The sequence below is a fragment of the Hyla sarda genome, chromosome 4 (assembly GCF_029499605.1).
Source record: "Hyla sarda isolate aHylSar1 chromosome 4, aHylSar1.hap1, whole genome shotgun sequence".
NCBI lineage: Eukaryota > Metazoa > Chordata > Amphibia > Anura > Hylidae > Hyla > Hyla sarda.
The window spans coordinates 343,198,723-343,219,388 of record NC_079192.1 but is presented as its reverse complement, the minus strand read 5'-3'; positions in this window follow the sequence as shown (position 1 = coordinate 343,219,388).

The following is a 20,666-nucleotide window of genomic DNA, read 5'->3' as shown; positions in this document are numbered from 1 at the left end:
AGTGCTTTCTGTGTATTAGCACTTTTACCATGGATCTTCTTCAGTGCGGATATCATATTATAAAACTTCTACCTCGATTGAACATGGCAAGTAACTTAGTGGAAACGGGATGGCCAAACCAAAGCACTCACTTTAATTTAAAATGTAGTAAGTGCTTCCTGTTTGGTTAACTCGCTTTCCAACATTTTCCATCCCTATTCCAAGTCGTATTTTGGAGAAAATGCAAACTATGGAATGTTGCTACAAATATCAATATATTACCAATTATTGTACCTTTATATTCTTCATTAGTAATATACCAACACAGACCTAAAGTAAAAAATTTAATTTTATTACAGGTAAATGTAAAACATTTTAGCAAGGCGCTTACGTGTTAGGCATTAACATTTTGATAATTGAATTGATCCACCCATTGTTCACAAAACCGGTCTGTTTGGTAACTAAGGGGAGTGACACAAAACTTTAGATTGGTTTCAGACATACAAATAGAGAGACAACCACTCACAATTGATCAGTTACTTAAGTTGAACCTGCAAAAGAACTCCACAAATTTAGGTAAGCAATTGATTGAGATTAGTTACATGTCTTTGCAACTAAAGCAGCTAAATGTTACTTCCATTTTATAGGTTAGGTTTATGCTTCATTAAACATGGTTTTGTTTGTTATCTGGATGATGATTTTACCTATTTATTTTATATACTGCTTTTTTCCGAACCCCCTATTAGTGTATTCTCATGGTGTATTTTGCTATAGTGTAACGAGAGAAAAAAAGATATTCAGTGGCAACAGGCAGACTAAACTAAGGCATTTCCTTGCATTATCAATATCAGTAAGTGCTTCCTGTTTAGTTCATTTGAAAGCCATAAATTAGCACCGATACATCACTATCCTGAGCTTCCCTATTTTTCTATGATATTTTGAAAACATTTATAAAAGTAAAACAGAAACGGGCAGGCCAAACTAAGGCACTCACTTTTATTTAAAATTAGGTAAGTGCTTTCTGTGTATTAGCACTTTTACCATGGATCTTCTTCAGTGCGGATATCATATTATAAAACTTCTACCTCGATTGAACATGGCAAGTAACTTAGTGGAAACGGGATGGCCAAACCAAAGCACTCACTTTAATTTAAAATGTAGTAAGTGCTTCCTGTTTGGTTAACTTGCTTTCCAACATTTTCCATCCCTATTCCAAGTCGTATTTTGGAGAAAATGCAAACTATGGAATGTTGCTACAAATGCTAATATATTACCAATTATTGTACATTTATATTCTTCATTAGTAATATACCAACACAGACCTAAAGTAAAAAATTTAATTTTATTACAGGTACAAGTAAAACATTTTAGCAAGGCGCTTACGTGTTAGGCATTAACATTTTGATAATTGAATTGATCCACCCATTGTTCACAATACCGGTCTGTTTGGTAAATAAGGGGTGTGACACAAACTTTAGATTGGTTTCAGACATACAAATAGAGAGACAACCACTCACAATTGATCAGTTACTTAAGTTGAACCTGCAAAAGAACTCCACAAATTTAGGTAAGCAATTGATTGAGATTAGTTACATGTCTTTGCAACTAAAGCAGCTAAATGTTACTTCCATTTTATAGGTTAGGTTTATGCTTCATTAAACATGGTTTTGTTTGTTATCTGGATGATGATTTTACCTATTTATTTTATATACTGCTTTTTTCCGAACCCCCTATTAGTGTATTCTCATGGTGTATTTTGCTATAGTGTAACGTGAAAAAAAAGATATTCAGTGGCAACAGGCAGACTAAACTAAGGCATTTCCTTGCATTATCAATATCAGTAAGTGCTTCCTGTTTAGTTCATTTGAAAGCCATATATTAGCACCGATACATCACTATCCTGAGCTTTCCTATTTTTCTATGATATTTTGAAAACATTTATAAGAGTAAAACAGAAACGGGCAGGCCAAACTAAGGCACTCACTTTTATTTAAAATTAGGTAAGTGCTTTCTGTGTATTAGCACTTTTACCATGGATCTTCTTCAGTGCGGATATCATATTATAAAACTTCTACCTCGATTGAACATGGCAAGTAACTTAGTGGAAACGGGATGGCCAAACCAAAGCACTCACTTTAATTTAAAATGTAGTAAGTGCTTCCTGTTTGGTTAACTCGCTTTCCAACATTTTCCATCCCTATTCCAAGTCGTATTTTGGAGAAAATGCAAACTATGGAATGTTGCTACAAATATCAATATATTACCAATTATTGTACCTTTATATTCTTCATTAGTAATATACCAACACAGACCTAAAGTAAAAAATTTAATTTTATTACAGGTAAAAGTAAAACATTTTAGCAAGGCGCTTACGTGTTAGGCATTAACATTTTGATAATTGAATTGATCCACCCATTGTTCACAAAACCGGTCTGTTTGGTAACTAAGGGGAGTGACACAAAACTTTAGATTGGTTTCAGACATACAAATAGAGAGACAACCACTCACAATTGATCAGTTACTTAAGTTGAACCTGCAAAAGAACTCCACAAATTTAGGTAAGCAATTGATTGAGATTAGTTACATGTCTTTGCAACTAAAGCAGCTAAATGTTACTTCCATTTTATAGGTTAGGTTTATGCTTCATTAAACATGGTTTTGTTTGTTATCTGGATGATGATTTTACCTATTTATTTTATATACTGCTTTTTTCCGAACCCCCTATTAGTGTATTCTCATGGTGTATTTTGCTATAGTGTAACGAGAGAAAAAAAGATATTCAGTGGCAACAGGCAGACTAAACTAAGGCATTTCCTTGCATTATCAATATCAGTAAGTGCTTCCTGTTTAGTTCATTTGAAAGCCATAAATTAGCACCGATACATCACTATCCTGAGCTTCCCTATTTTTCTATGATATTTTGAAAACATTTATAAGAGTAAAACAGAAACGGGCAGGCCAAACTAAGGCACTCACTTTTATTTAAAATTAGGTAAGTGCTTTCTGTGTATTAGCACTTTTACCATGGATCTTCTTCAGTGCGGATATCATATTATAAAACTTCTACCTCGATTGAACATGGCAAGTAACTTAGTGGAAACGGGATGGCCAAACCAAAGCACTCACTTTAATTTAAAATGTAGTAAGTGCTTCCTGTTTGGTTAACTTGCTTTCCAACATTTTCCATCCCTATTCCAAGTCGTATTTTGGAGAAAATGCAAACTATGGAATGTTGCTACAAATGCTAATATATTACCAATTATTGTACATTTATATTCTTCATTAGTAATATACCAACACAGACCTAAAGTAAAAAATTTAATTTTATTACAGGTACAAGTAAAACATTTTAGCAAGGCGCTTACGTGTTAGGCATTAACATTTTGATAATTGAATTGATCCACCTATTGTTCACAATAGCGGTCTGTTTGGTAAATAAGGGGTGTGACACAAACTTTAGATTGGTTTCAGACATACAAATAGAGAGACAACCACTCACAATTGATCAGTTACTTAAGTTGAACCTGCAAAAGAACTCCACAAATTTAGGTAAGCAATTGATTGAGATTAGTTACATGTCTTTGCAACTAAAGCAGCTAAATGTTACTTCCATTTTATAGGTTAGGTTTATGCTTCATTAAACATGGTTTTGTTTGTTATCTGGATGATGATTTTACCTATTTATTTTATATACTGCTTTTTTCCGAACCCCCTATTAGTGTATTCTCATGGTGTATTTTGCTATAGTGTAACGTGAAAAAAAAAGATATTCAGTGGCAGCAGGCAGACTAAACTAAGGCATTTCCTTGCATTTCCAATATCAGTAAGTGCTTCCTGTTTAGTTCATTTGAAAGCCATAAATTAGCACCGATACATCACTATGCTGAGCTTCTCTTTTTTTCTATGATATTTTGAAAACATTTATAAGAGTAAAATGGAAACGGGCAGGCCAAACTAAGGCACTCACTTTTATTTAAAATTAGGTAAGTGCTTTCTGTGTGCTTAGCTCGTTCACCATGAATCTTCTTCAATGCGGATATCATATTTTAAAACTTCTACCTCGATTGAACATGGCAAGTAACTTAGTGGAAATGGGATGGCCAAACCGAAGCACTCACTTTAATTCAAAATGTAGTAAGTGCTTCCCGTTTGGTTAACCCGCTTTCCATCATTTTTTATCCGTATTCCATGTCATATTTAGGAGAAATTGCGTACTATGGAATGTTGCTACAAATACTAATATATTACCAATTATTGTACATTTATATTCTTCATTAGTAATATACCAACACAGACCTAAAGTAAAAAAGTGGAAGTTTATTACAGGTAAAAGTAAAACATTTTAGCAAGGCGCTTACGTGTTAGGCATTAACATTTTGATAATTTAATTGATCCACCCATTGTTCACAAAATCGGTCTGTTTGGTAAATAAGGGGAGTGACACAAAACTTTAGATTGGTTTCAGACATACAAATAGAGAGACAACCACTCACAATTGATCAGTTACTTAAGTTGAACCTGCAAAAGAACTCCACAAATTTAGGTAAGCAATTGATTGAGATTAGTTACATGTCTTTGCAACTAAAGCAGCTAAATGTTACTTCCATTTTATAGGTTAGGTTTATGCTTCATTAAACATGGTTTTGTTTGTTATCTGGATGATGATTTGACCTATTTATTTTATATACTGCTTTTTTCCGAACCCCCTATTAGTGTATTCTCATGGTGTATTTTGCTATAGTGTAACGTGAAAAAAAAGATATTCAGTGGCAACAGGCAGACTAAACTAAGGCATTTCCTTGCATTATCAATATCAGTAAGTGCTTCCTGTTTAGTTCATTTGAAAGCCATATATTAGCACCGATACATCACTATCCTGAGCTTTCCTATTTTTCTATGATATTTTGAAAACATTTATAAGAGTAAAACAGAAACGGGCAGGCCAAACTAAGGCACTCACTTTTATTTAAAATTAGGTAAGTGCTTTCTGTGTATTAGCACTTTTACCATGGATCTTCTTCAGTGCGGATATCATATTATAAAACTTCTACCTCGATTGAACATGGCAAGTAACTTAGTGGAAACGGGATGGCCAAACCAAAGCACTCACTTTAATTTAAAATGTAGTAAGTGCTTCCTGTTTGGTTAACTCGCTTTCCAACATTTTCCATCCCTATTCCAAGTCGTATTTTGGAGAAAATGCAAACTATGGAATGTTGCTACAAATATCAATATATTACCAATTATTGTACCTTTATATTCTTCATTAGTAATATACCAACACAGACCTAAAGAAAAAAATTTAATTTTATTACAGGTAAAAGTAAAACATTTTAGCAAGGCGCTTACGTGTTAGGCATTAACATTTTGATAATTGATTTGATCCACCCATTGTTCACAAAACCGGTCTGTTTGGTAACTAAGGGGAGTGACACAAAACTTTAGATTGGTTTCAGACATACAAATAGAGAGACAACCACTCACAATTGATCAGTTACTTAAGTTGAACCTGCAAAAGAACTCCACAAATTTAGGTAAGCAATTGATTGAGATTAGTTACATGTCTTTGCAACTAAAGCAGCTAAATGTTACTTCCATTTTATAGGTTAGGTTTATGCTTCATTAAACATGGTTTTGTTTGTTATCTGGATGATGATTTTACCTATTTATTTTATATACTGCTTTTTTCCGAACCCCCTATTAGTGTATTCTCATGGTGTATTTTGCTATAGTGTAACGAGAGAAAAAAAGATATTCAGTGGCAACAGGCAGACTAAACTAAGGCATTTCCTTGCATTATCAATATCAGTAAGTGCTTCCTGTTTAGTTCATTTGAAAGCCATAAATTAGCACCGATACATCACTATCCTGAGCTTCCCTATTTTTCTATGATATTTTGAAAACATTTATAAGAGTAAAACAGAAACGGGCAGGCCAAACTAAGGCACTCACTTTTATTTAAAATTAGGTAAGTGCTTTCTGTGTATTAGCACTTTTACCATGGATCTTCTTCAGTGCGGATATCATATTATAAAACTTCTACCTCGATTGAACATGGCAAGTAACTTAGTGGAAACGGGATGGCCAAACCAAAGCACTCACTTTAATTTAAAATGTAGTAAGTGCTTCCTGTTTGGTTAACTTGCTTTCCAACATTTTCCATCCCTATTCCAAGTCGTATTTTGGAGAAAATGCAAACTATGGAATGTTGCTACAAATGCTAATATATTACCAATTATTGTACATTTATATTCTTCATTAGTAATATACCAACACAGACCTAAAGTAAAAAATTTAATTTTATTACAGGTACAAGTAAAACATTTTAGCAAGGCGCTTACGTGTTAGGCATTAACATTTTGATAATTGAATTGATCCACCCATTGTTCACAATACCGGTCTGTTTGGTAAATAAGGGGTGTGACACAAACTTTAGATTGGTTTCAGACATACAAATAGAGAGACAACCACTCACAATTGATCAGTTACTTAAGTTGAACCTGCAAAAGAACTCCACAAATTTAGGTAAGCAATTGATTGAGATTAGTTACATGTCTTTGCAACTAAAGCAGCTAAATGTTACTTCCATTTTATAGGTTAGGTTTATGCTTCATTAAACATGGTTTTGTTTGTTATCTGGATGATGATTTTACCTATTTATTTTATATACTGCTTTTTTCCGAACCCCCTATTAGTGTATTCTCATGGTGTATTTTGCTATAGTGTAACGTGAAAAAAAAAGATATTCAGTGGCAGCAGGCAGACTAAACTAAGGCATTTCCTTGCATTTCCAATATCAGTAAGTGCTTCCTGTTTAGTTCATTTGAAAGCCATAAATTAGCACCGATACATCACTATGCTGAGCTTCTCTTTTTTTCTATGATATTTTGAAAACATTTATAAGAGTAAAATGGAAACGGGCAGGCCAAACTAAGGCACTCACTTTTATTTAAAATTAGGTAAGTGCTTTCTGTGTGCTTAGCTCGTTCACCATGAATCTTCTTCAATGCGGATATCATATTTTAAAACTTCTACCTCGATTGAACATGGCAAGTAACTTAGTGGAAATGGGATGGCCAAACCGAAGCACTCACTTTAATTCAAAATGTAGTAAGTGCTTCCCGTTTGGTTAACCCGCTTTCCATCATTTTTTATCCGTATTCCATGTCATATTTAGGAGAAATTGCGTACTATGGAATGTTGCTACAAATACTAATATATTACCAATTATTGTACATTTATATTCTTCATTAGTAATATACCAACACAGACCTAAAGTAAAAAAGTGGAAGTTTATTACAGGTAAAAGTAAAACATTTTAGCAAGGCGCTTACGTGTTAGGCATTAACATTTTGATAATTTAATTGATCCACCCATTGTTCACAAAATCGGTCTGTTTGGTAAATAAGGGGAGTGACACAAAACTTTAGATTGGTTTCAGACATACAAATAGAGAGACAACCACTCACAATTGATCAGTTACTTAAGTTGAACCTGCAAAAGAACTCCACAAATTTAGGTAAGCAATTGATTGAGATTAGTTACATGTCTTTACAACTAAAGCAGCTAAATGTTACTTCCATTTTATAGGTTAGGTTTATGCTTCATTAAACATGGTTTTGTTTGTTATCTTGATGATGATTTGACCTATTTATTTTATATACTGCTTTTTTCCGAACCCCCTATTAGTGTATTCTCATGGTGTATTTTGCTATAGTGTAACGTGAAAAAAAAGATATTCAGTGGCAACAGGCAGACTAAACTAAGGCATTTCCTTGCATTATCAATATCAGTAAGTGCTTCCTGTTTAGTTCATTTGAAAGCCATATATTAGCACCGATACATCACTATCCTGAGCTTTCCTATTTTTCTATGATATTTTGAAAACATTTATAAGAGTAAAACAGAAACGGGCAGGCCAAACTAAGGCACTCACTTTTATTTAAAATTAGGTAAGTGCTTTCTGTGTATTAGCACTTTTACCATGGATCTTCTTCAGTGCGGATATCATATTATAAAACTTCTACCTCGATTGAACATGGCAAGTAACTTAGTGGAAACGGGATGGCCAAACCAAAGCACTCACTTTAATTTAAAATGTAGTAAGTGCTTCCTGTTTGGTTAACTCGCTTTCCAACATTTTCCATCCCTATTCCAAGTCGTATTTTGGAGAAAATGCAAACTATGGAATGTTGCTACAAATATCAATATATTACCAATTATTGTACCTTTATATTCTTCATTAGTAATATACCAACACAGACCTAAAGTAAAAAATTTAATTTTATTACAGGTAAAAGTAAAACATTTTAGCAAGGCGCTTACGTGTTAGGCATTAACATTTTGATAATTGATTTGATCCACCCATTGTTCACAAAACCGGTCTGTTTGGTAACTAAGGGGAGTGACACAAAACTTTAGATTGGTTTCAGACATACAAATAGAGAGACAACCACTCACAATTGATCAGTTACTTAAGTTGAACCTGCAAAAGAACTCCACAAATTTAGGTAAGCAATTGATTGAGATTAGTTACATGTCTTTGCAACTAAAGCAGCTAAATGTTACTTCCATTTTATAGGTTAGGTTTATGCTTCATTAAACATGGTTTTGTTTGTTATCTGGATGATGATTTTACCTATTTATTTTATATACTGCTTTTTTCCGAACCCCCTATTAGTGTATTCTCATGGTGTATTTTGCTATAGTGTAACGTGAAAAAAAAAGATATTCAGTGGCAGCAGGCAGACTAAACTAAGGCATTTCCTTGCATTTCCAATATCAGTAAGTGCTTCCTGTTTAGTTCATTTGAAAGCCATAAATTAGCACCGATACATCACTATGCTGAGCTTCTCTTTTTTTCTATGATATTTTGAAAACATTTATAAGAGTAAAATGGAAACGGGCAGGCCAAACTAAGGCACTCACTTTTATTTAAAATTAGGTAAGTGCTTTCTGTGTGCTTAGCTCGTTCACCATGAATCTTCTTCAATGCGGATATCATATTTTAAAACTTCTACCTCGATTGAACATGGCAAGTAACTTAGTGGAAATGGGATGGCCAAACCGAAGCACTCACTTTAATTCAAAATGTAGTAAGTGCTTCCCGTTTGGTTAACCCGCTTTCCATCATTTTTTATCCGTATTCCATGTCATATTTAGGAGAAATTGCGTACTATGGAATGTTGCTACAAATACTAATATATTACCAATTATTGTACATTTATATTCTTCATTAGTAATATACCAACACAGACCTAAAGTAAAAAAGTGGAAGTTTATTACAGGTAAAAGTAAAACATTTTAGCAAGGCGCTTACGTGTTAGGCATTAACATTTTGATAATTTAATTGATCCACCCATTGTTCACAAAATCGGTCTGTTTGGTAAATAAGGGGAGTGACACAAAACTTTAGATTGGTTTCAGACATACAAATAGAGAGACAACCACTCACAATTGATCAGTTACTTAAGTTGAACCTGCAAAAGAACTCCACAAATTTAGGTAAGCAATTGATTGAGATTAGTTACATGTCTTTGCAACTAAAGCAGCTAAATGTTACTTCCATTTTATAGGTTAGGTTTATGCTTCATTAAACATGGTTTTGTTTGTTATCTGGATGATGATTTGACCTATTTATTTTATATACTGCTTTTTTCCGAACCCCCTATTAGTGTATTCTCATGGTGTATTTTGCTATAGTGTAACGTGAAAAAAAAGATATTCAGTGGCAACAGGCAGACTAAACTAAGGCATTTCCTTGCATTATCAATATCAGTAAGTGCTTCCTGTTTAGTTCATTTGAAAGCCATATATTAGCACCGATACATCACTATCCTGAGCTTTCCTATTTTTCTATGATATTTTGAAAACATTTATAAGAGTAAAACAGAAACGGGCAGGCCAAACTAAGGCACTCACTTTTATTTAAAATTAGGTAAGTGCTTTCTGTGTATTAGCACTTTTACCATGGATCTTCTTCAGTGCGGATATCATATTATAAAACTTCTACCTCGATTGAACATGGCAAGTAACTTAGTGGAAACGGGATGGCCAAACCAAAGCACTCACTTTAATTTAAAATGTAGTAAGTGCTTCCTGTTTGGTTAACTCGCTTTCCAACATTTTCCATCCCTATTCCAAGTCGTATTTTGGAGAAAATGCAAACTATGGAATGTTGCTACAAATATCAATATATTACCAATTATTGTACCTTTATATTCTTCATTAGTAATATACCAACACAGACCTAAAGTAAAAAATTTAATTTTATTACAGGTAAAAGTAAAACATTTTAGCAAGGCGCTTACGTGTTAGGCATTAACATTTTGATAATTGATTTGATCCACCCATTGTTCACAAAACCGGTCTGTTTGGTAACTAAGGGGAGTGACACAAAACTTTAGATTGGTTTCAGACATACAAATAGAGAGACAACCACTCACAATTGATCAGTTACTTAAGTTGAACCTGCAAAAGAACTCCACAAATTTAGGTAAGCAATTGATTGAGATTAGTTACATGTCTTTGCAACTAAAGCAGCTAAATGTTACTTCCATTTTATAGGTTAGGTTTATGCTTCATTTAACATGGTTTTGTTTGTTATCTGGATGATGATTTTACCTATTTATTTTATATACTGCTTTTTTCCGAACCCCCTATTAGTGTATTCTCATGGTGTATTTTGCTATAGTGTAACGAGAGAAAAAAAGATATTCAGTGGCAACAGGCAGACTAAACTAAGGCATTTCCTTGCATTATCAATATCAGTAAGTGCTTCCTGTTTAGTTCATTTGAAAGCCATAAATTAGCACCGATACATCACTATCCTGAGCTTCCCTATTTTTCTATGATATTTTGAAAACATTTATAAGAGTAAAACAGAAACGGGCAGGCCAAACTAAGGCACTCACTTTTATTTAAAATTAGGTAAGTGCTTTCTGTGTATTAGCACTTTTACCATGGATCTTCTTCAGTGCGGATATCATATTATAAAACTTCTACCTCGATTGAACATGGCAAGTAACTTAGTGGAAACGGGATGGCCAAACCAAAGCACTCACTTTAATTTAAAATGTAGTAAGTGCTTCCTGTTTGGTTAACTTGCTTTCCAACATTTTCCATCCCTATTCCAAGTCGTATTTTGGAGAAAATGCAAACTATGGAATGTTGCTACAAATGCTAATATATTACCAATTATTGTACATTTATATTCTTCATTAGTAATATACCAACACAGACCTAAAGTAAAAAATTTAATTTTATTACAGGTACAAGTAAAACATTTTAGCAAGGCGCTTACGTGTTAGGCATTAACATTTTGATAATTGAATTGATCCACCCATTGTTCACAATACCGGTCTGTTTGGTAAATAAGGGGTGTGACACAAACTTTAGATTGGTTTCAGACATACAAATAGAGAGACAACCACTCACAATTGATCAGTTACTTAAGTTGAACCTGCAAAAGAACTCCACAAATTTAGGTAAGCAATTGATTGAGATTAGTTACATGTCTTTGCAACTAAAGCAGCTAAATGTTACTTCCATTTTATAGGTTAGGTTTATGCTTCATTAAACATGGTTTTGTTTGTTATCTGGATGATGATTTTACCTATTTATTTTATATACTGCTTTTTTCCGAACCCCCTATTAGTGTATTCTCATGGTGTATTTTGCTATAGTGTAACGTGAAAAAAAAGATATTCAGTGGCAACAGGCAGACTAAACTAAGGCATTTCCTTGCATTATCAATATCAGTAAGTGCTTCCTGTTTAGTTCATTTGAAAGCCATATATTAGCACCGATACATCACTATCCTGAGCTTTCCTATTTTTCTATGATATTTTGAAAACATTTATAAGAGTAAAACAGAAACGGGCAGGCCAAACTAAGGCACTCACTTTTATTTAAAATTAGGTAAGTGCTTTCTGTGTATTAGCACTTTTACCATGGATCTTCTTCAGTGCGGATATCATATTATAAAACTTCTACCTCGATTGAACATGGCAAGTAACTTAGTGGAAACGGGATGGCCAAACCAAAGCACTCACTTTAATTTAAAATGTAGTAAGTGCTTCCTGTTTGGTTAACTCGCTTTCCAACATTTTCCATCCCTATTCCAAGTCGTATTTTGGAGAAAATGCAAACTATGGAATGTTGCTACAAATATCAATATATTACCAATTATTGTACCTTTATATTCTTCATTAGTAATATACCAACACAGACCTAAAGTAAAAAATTTTATTTTATTACAGGTAAAAGTAAAACATTTTAGCAAGGCGCTTACGTGTTAGGCATTAACATTTTGATAATTGAATTGATCCACCCATTGTTCACAAAACCGGTCTGTTTGGTAACTAAGGGGAGTGACACAAAACTTTAGATTGGTTTCAGACATACAAATAGAGAGACAACCACTCACAATTGATCAGTTACTTAAGTTGAACCTGCAAAAGAACTCCACAAATTTAGGTAAGCAATTGATTGAGATTAGTTACATGTCTTTGCAACTAAAGCAGCTAAATGTTACTTCCATTTTATAGGTTAGGTTTATGCTTCATTAAACATGGTTTTGTTTGTTATCTGGATGATGATTTTACCTATTTATTTTATATACTGCTTTTTTCCGAACCCCCTATTAGTGTATTCTCATGGTGTATTTTGCTATAGTGTAACGAGAGAAAAAAAGATATTCAGTGGCAACAGGCAGACTAAACTAAGGCATTTCCTTGCATTATCAATATCAGTAAGTGCTTCCTGTTTAGTTCATTTGAAAGCCATAAATTAGCACCGATACATCACTATCCTGAGCTTCCCTATTTTTCTATGATATTTTGAAAACATTTATAAGAGTAAAACAGAAACGGGCAGGCCAAACTAAGGCACTCACTTTTATTTAAAATTAGGTAAGTGCTTTCTGTGTATTAGCACTTTTACCATGGATCTTCTTCAGTGCGGATATCATATTATAAAACTTCTACCTCGATTGAACATGGCAAGTAACTTAGTGGAAACGGGATGGCCAAACCAAAGCACTCACTTTAATTTAAAATGTAGTAAGTGCTTCCTGTTTGGTTAACTTGCTTTCCAACATTTTCCATCCCTATTCCAAGTCGTATTTTGGAGAAAATGCAAACTATGGAATGTTGCTACAAATGCTAATATATTACCAATTATTGTACATTTATATTCTTCATTAGTAATATACCAACACAGACCTAAAGTAAAAAATTTAATTTTATTACAGGTACAAGTAAAACATTTTAGCAAGGCGCTTACGTGTTAGGCATTAACATTTTGATAATTGAATTGATCCACCCATTGTTCACAATACCGGTCTGTTTGGTAAATAAGGGGTGTGACACAAACTTTAGATTGGTTTCAGACATACAAATAGAGAGACAACCACTCACAATTGATCAGTTACTTAAGTTGAACCTGCAAAAGAACTCCACAAATTTAGGTAAGCAATTGATTGAGATTAGTTACATGTCTTTGCAACTAAAGCAGCTAAATGTTACTTCCATTTTATAGGTTAGGTTTATGCTTCATTAAACATGGTTTTGTTTGTTATCTGGATGATGATTTGACCTATTTATTTTATATACTGCTTTTTTCAGAACCCCCTATTAGTGTATTCTCATGGTGTATTTTGCTATAGTGTAACGTGAAAAAAAAGATATTCAGTGGCAACAGGCAGACTAAACTAAGGCATTTCCTTGCATTATCAATATCAGTAAGTGCTTCCTGTTTAGTTCATTTGAAAGCCATATATTAGCACCGATACATCACTATCCTGAGCTTTCCTATTTTTCTATGATATTTTGAAAACATTTATAAGAGTAAAACAGAAACGGGCAGGCCAAACTAAGGCACTCACTTTTATTTAAAATTAGGTAAGTGCTTTCTGTGTATTAGCACTTTTACCATGGATCTTCTTCAGTGCGGATATCATATTATAAAACTTCTACCTCGATTGAACATGGCAAGTAACTTAGTGGAAACGGGATGGCCAAACCAAAGCACTCACTTTAATTTAAAATGTAGTAAGTGCTTCCTGTTTGGTTAACTCGCTTTCCAACATTTTCCATCCCTATTCCAAGTCGTATTTTGGAGAAAATGCAAACTATGGAATGTTGCTACAAATATCAATATATTACCAATTATTGTACCTTTATATTCTTCATTAGTAATATACCAACACAGACCTAAAGTAAAAAATTTAATTTTATTACAGGTAAAAGTAAAACATTTTAGCAAGGCGCTTACGTGTTAGGCATTAACATTTTGATAATTGATTTGATCCACCCATTGTTCACAAAACCGGTCTGTTTGGTAACTAAGGGGAGTGACACAAAACTTTAGATTGGTTTCAGACATACAAATAGAGAGACAACCACTCACAATTGATCAGTTACTTAAGTTGAACCTGCAAAAGAACTCCACAAATTTAGGTAAGCAATTGATTGAGATTAGTTACATGTCTTTGCAACTAAAGCAGCTAAATGTTACTTCCATTTTATAGGTTAGGTTTATGCTTCATTAAACATGGTTTTGTTTGTTATCTGGATGATGATTTTACCTATTTATTTTATATACTGCTTTTTTCCGAACCCCCTATTAGTGTATTCTCATGGTGTATTTTGCTATAGTGTAACGAGAGAAAAAAAGATATTCAGTGGCAACAGGCAGACTAAACTAAGGCATTTCCTTGCATTATCAATATCAGTAAGTGCTTCCTGTTTAGTTCATTTGAAAGCCATAAATTAGCACCGATACATCACTATCCTGAGCTTCCCTATTTTTCTATGATATTTTGAAAACATTTATAAGAGTAAAACAGAAACGGGCAGGCCAAACTAAGGCACTCACTTTTATTTAAAATTAGGTAAGTGCTTTCTGTGTATTAGCACTTTTACCATGGATCTTCTTCAGTGCGGATATCATATTATAAAACTTCTACCTCGATTGAACATGGCAAGTAACTTAGTGGAAACGGGATGGCCAAACCAAAGCACTCACTTTAATTTAAAATGTAGTAAGTGCTTCCTGTTTGGTTAACTTGCTTTCCAACATTTTCCATCCCTATTCCAAGTCGTATTTTGGAGAAAATGCAAACTATGGAATGTTGCTACAAATGCTAATATATTACCAATTATTGTACATTTATATTCTTCATTAGTAATATACCAACACAGACCTAAAGTAAAAAATTTAATTTTATTACAGGTACAAGTAAAACATTTTAGCAAGGCGCTTACGTGTTAGGCATTAACATTTTGATAATTGAATTGATCCACCCATTGTTCACAATACCGGTCTGTTTGGTAAATAAGGGGTGTGACACAAACTTTAGATTGGTTTCAGACATACAAATAGAGAGACAACCACTCACAATTGATCAGTTACTTAAGTTGAACCTGCAAAAGAACTCCACAAATTTAGGTAAGCAATTGATTGAGATTAGTTACATGTCTTTGCAACTAAAGCAGCTAAATGTTACTTCCATTTTATAGGTTAGGTTTATGCTTCATTAAACATGGTTTTGTTTGTTATCTGGATGATGATTTTACCTATTTATTTTATATACTGCTTTTTTCCGAACCCCCTATTAGTGTATTCTCATGGTGTATTTTGCTATAGTGTAACGTGAAAAAAAAGATATTCAGTGGCAACAGGCAGACTAAACTAAGGCATTTCCTTGCATTATCAATATCAGTAAGTGCTTCCTGTTTAGTTCATTTGAAAGCCATATATTAGCACCGATACATCACTATCCTGAGCTTTCCTATTTTTCTATGATATTTTGAAAACATTTATAAGAGTAAAACAGAAACGGGCAGGCCAAACTAAGGCACTCACTTTTATTTAAAATTAGGTAAGTGGTTTCTGTGTATTAGCACTTTTACCATGGATCTTCTTCAGTGCGGATATCATATTATAAAACTTCTACCTCGATTGAACATGGCAAGTAACTTAGTGGAAACGGGATGGCCAAACCAAAGCACTCACTTTAATTTAAAATGTAGTAAGTGCTTCCTGTTTGGTTAACTCGCTTTCCAACATTTTCCATCCCTATTCCAAGTCGTATTTTGGAGAAAATGCAAACTATGGAATGTTGCTACAAATATCAATATATTACCAATTATTGTACCTTTATATTCTTCATTAGTAATATACCAACACAGACCTAAAGTAAAAAATTTTATTTTATTACAGGTAAAAGTAAAACATTTTAGCAAGGCGCTTACGTGTTAGGCATTAACATTTTGATAATTGAATTGATCCACCCATTGTTCACAAAACCGGTCTGTTTGGTAACTAAGGGGAGTGACACAAAACTTTAGATTGGTTTCAGACATACAAATAGAGAGACAACCACTCACAATTGATCAGTTACTTAAGTTGAACCTGCAAAAGAACTCCACAAATTTAGGTAAGCAATTGATTGAGATTAGTTACATGTCTTTGCAACTAAAGCAGCTAAATGTTACTTCCATTTTATAGGTTAGGTTTATGCTTCATTAAACATGGTTTTGTTTGTTATCTGGATGATGATTTTACCTATTTATTTTATATACTGCTTTTTTCCGAACCCCCTATTAGTGTATTCTCATGGTGTATTTTGCTATAGTGTAACGAGAGAAAAAAAGATATTCAGTGGCAACAGGCAGACTAAACTAAGGCATTTCCTTGCATTATCAATATCAGTAAGTGCTTCCTGTTTAGTTCATTTGAAAGCCATAAATTAGCACCGATACATCACTATCCTGAGCTTCCCTATTTTTCTATGATATTTTGAAAACATTTATAAGAGTAAAACAGAAACGGGCAGGCCAAACTAAGGCACTCACTTTTATTTAAAATTAGGTAAGTGCTTTCTGTGTATTAGCACTTTTACCATGGATCTTCTTCAGTGCGGATATCATATTATAAAACTTCTACCTCGATTGAACATGGCAAGTAACTTAGTGGAAACGGGATGGCCAAACCAAAGCACTCACTTTAATTTAAAATGTAGTAAGTGCTTCCTGTTTGGTTAACTTGCTTTCCAACATTTTCCATCCCTATTCCAAGTCGTATTTTGGAGAAAATGCAAACTATGGAATGTTGCTACAAATGCTAATATATTACCAATTATTGTACATTTATATTCTTCATTAGTAATATACCAACACAGACCTAAAGTAAAAAATTTAATTTTATTACAGGTACAAGTAAAACATTTTAGCAAGGCGCTTACGTGTTAGGCATTAACATTTTGATAATTGAATTGATCCACCCATTGTTCACAATACCGGTCTGTTTGGTAAATAAGGGGTGTGACACAAACTTTAGATTGGTTTCAGACATACAAATAGAGAGACAACCACTCACAATTGATCAGTTACTTAAGTTGAACCTGCAAAAGAACTCCACAAATTTAGGTAAGCAATTGATTGAGATTAGTTACATGTCTTTGCAACTAAAGCAGCTAAATGTTACTTCCATTTTATAGGTTAGGTTTATGGTTCATTAAACATGGTTTTGTTTGTTATCTGGATGATGATTTTACCTATTTATTTTATATACTGCTTTTTTCCGAACCCCCTATTAGTGTATTCTCATGGTGTATTTTGCTATAGTGTAACGTGAAAAAAAAAGATATTCAGTGGCAACAGGCAGACTAAACTAAGGCATTTCCTTGCATTTCCAATATCAGTAAGTGCTTCCTGTTTAGTTCATTTGAAAGCCAGAAATTAGCACCGATACATCACTATGCTGAGCTTCTCTTTTTTTCTATGATATTTTGAAAACATTTATAAGAGTAAAATGGAAACGGGCAGGCCAAACTAAGGCACTCACTTTTATTTAAAATTAGGTAAGTGCTTTCTGTGTGCTTAGCTCGTTCACCACGAATCTTCTTCAATGCGGATATCATATTTTAAAACTTCTACCTCGATTGAACATGGCAAGTAACTTAGTGGAAATAGGATGGCCAAACCGAAGCACTCACTTTAATTCAAAATGTAGTAAGTGCTTCCCGTTTGGTTAACCCGCTTTCCATCATTTTTTATCCGTATTCCATGTCATATTTAGGAGAAATTGCGTACTATGGAATGTTGCTACAAATACTAATATATTACCAATTATTGTACATTTATATTCTTCATTAGTAATATACCAACACAGACCTAAAGTAAAAAAGTGGAAGTTTATTACAGGTAAAAATAAAACATTTTAGCAAGGCGCTTACATGTTAGGCATTAACATTTTGATAATTTAATTGATCCACCCATTGTTCACAAAATCGGTCTGTTTGGTAAATAAGGGGAGTGACACAAAACTTTAGATTGGTTTCAGACATACAAATAGAGAGACAACCACTCACAATTGATCAGTTACTTAAGTTGAACCTGCAAAAGAACTCCACAAATTTAGGTAAGCAATTGATTGAGATTAGTTACATGTCTTTGCAACTAAAGCAGCTAAATGTTACTTCCATTTTATAGGTTAGGTTTATGCTTCATTAAACATGGTTTTGTTTGTTATCTGCATGATGATTTGACCTATTTATTTTATATACTGCTTTTTTCCGAACCCCCTATTAGTGTATTCTCATGGTGTATTTTGCTATAGTGTAACGTGAAAAAAAAGATATTCAGTGGCAACAGGCAGACTAAACTAAGGCATTTCCTTGCATTATCAATATCAGTAAGTGCTTCCTGTTTAGTTCATTTGAAAGCCATATATTAGCACCGATACATCACTATCCTGAGCTTTCCTATTTTTCTATGATATTTTGAAAACATTTATAAGAGTAAAACAGAAACGGGCAGGCCAAACTAAGGCACTCACTTTTATTTAAAATTAGGTAAGTGCTTTCTGTGTATTAGCACTTTTACCATGGATCTTCTTCAGTGCGGATATCATATTATAAAACTTCTACCTCGATTGAACATGGCAAGTAACTTAGTGGAAACGGGATGGCCAAACGAAAGCACTCACTTTAATTTAAAATGTAGTAAGTGCTTCCTGTTTGGTTAACTCGCTTTCCAACATTTTCCATCCCTATTCCAAGTCGTATTTTGGAGAAAATGCAAACTATGGAATGTTGCTACAAATATCAATATATTACCTATTATTGTACCTTTATATTCTTCATTAGTAATATACCAACACAGACCTAAAGTAAAAAATTTAATTTTATTACAGGTAAAAGTAAAACATTTTAGCAAGGCGCTTACGTGTTAGGCATTAACATTTTGATAATTGAATTGATCCACCCATTGTTCACAAAACCGGTCTGTTTGGTAACTAAGGGGAGTGACACAAAACTTTAGATTGGTTTCAGACATACAAATAGAGAGACAACCACTCACAATTGATCAGTTACTTAAGTTGAACCTGCAAAAGAACTCCACAAATTTAGGTAAGCAATTGATTGAGATTAGTTACATGTCTTTGCAACTAAAGCAGCTAAATGTTACTTCCATTTTATAGGTTAGGTTTATGCTTCATTAAACATGGTTTTGTTTGTTATCTGGATGATGATTTTACCTATTTATTTTATATACTGCTTTTTTCCGAACCCCCTATTAGTGTATTCTCATGGTGTATTTTGCTATAGTGTAACGAGAGAAAAAAAGATATTCAGTGGCAACAGGCAGACTAAACTAAGGCATTTCCTTGCATTATCAATATCAGTAAGTGCTTCCTGTTTAGTTCATTTGAAAGCCATAAATTAGCACCGATACATCACTATCCTGAGCTTCCCTATTTTTCTATGATATTTTGAAAACATTTATAAGAGTAAAACAGAAACGGGCAGGCCAAACTAAGGCACTCACTTTTATTTAAAATTAGGTAAGTGCTTTCTGTGTATTAGCACTTTTACCATGGATCTTCTTCAGTGCGGATATCATATTATAAAACTTCTACCTCGATTGAACATGGCAAGTAACTTAGTGGAAACGGGATGGCCAAACCAAAGCACTATCTTTAATTTAAAATGTAGTAAGTGCTTCCTGTTTGGTTAACTTGCTTTCCAACATTTTCCATCCCTATTCCAAGTCGTATTTTGGAGAAAATGCAAACTATGGAATGTTGCTACAAATGCTAATATATTACCAATTATTGTACATTTATATTCTTCATTAGTAATATACCAACACAGACCTAAAGTAAAAAATTTAATTTTATTACAGGTACAAGTAAAACATTTTAGCAAGGCGCTTACGTGTTAGGCATTAACATTTTGATAATTGAATTGATCCACCCATTGTTCACAATACCGGTCTGTTTGGTAAATAAGGGGTGTGACACAAACTTTAGATTGGTTTCAGACATACAAATAGAGAGACAACCACTCACAATTGATCAGTTACTTAAGTTGAACCTGCAAAAGAACTCCACAAATTTAGGTAAGCAATTGATTGAGATTAGTTACATGTCTTTGCAACTAAAGCAGCTAAATGTTACTTCCATTTTATAGGTTAGGTTTATGCTTCATTAAACATGGTTTTGTTTGTTATCTGGATGATGATTTTACCTATTTATTTTATATACTGCTTTTTTCCGAACCCCCTATTAGTGTATTCTCATGGTGTATTTTGCTATAGTGTAACGAGAGAAAAAAAGATATTCAGTGGCAACAGGCAGACTAAACTAAGGCATTTCCTTGCATTATCAATATCAGTAAG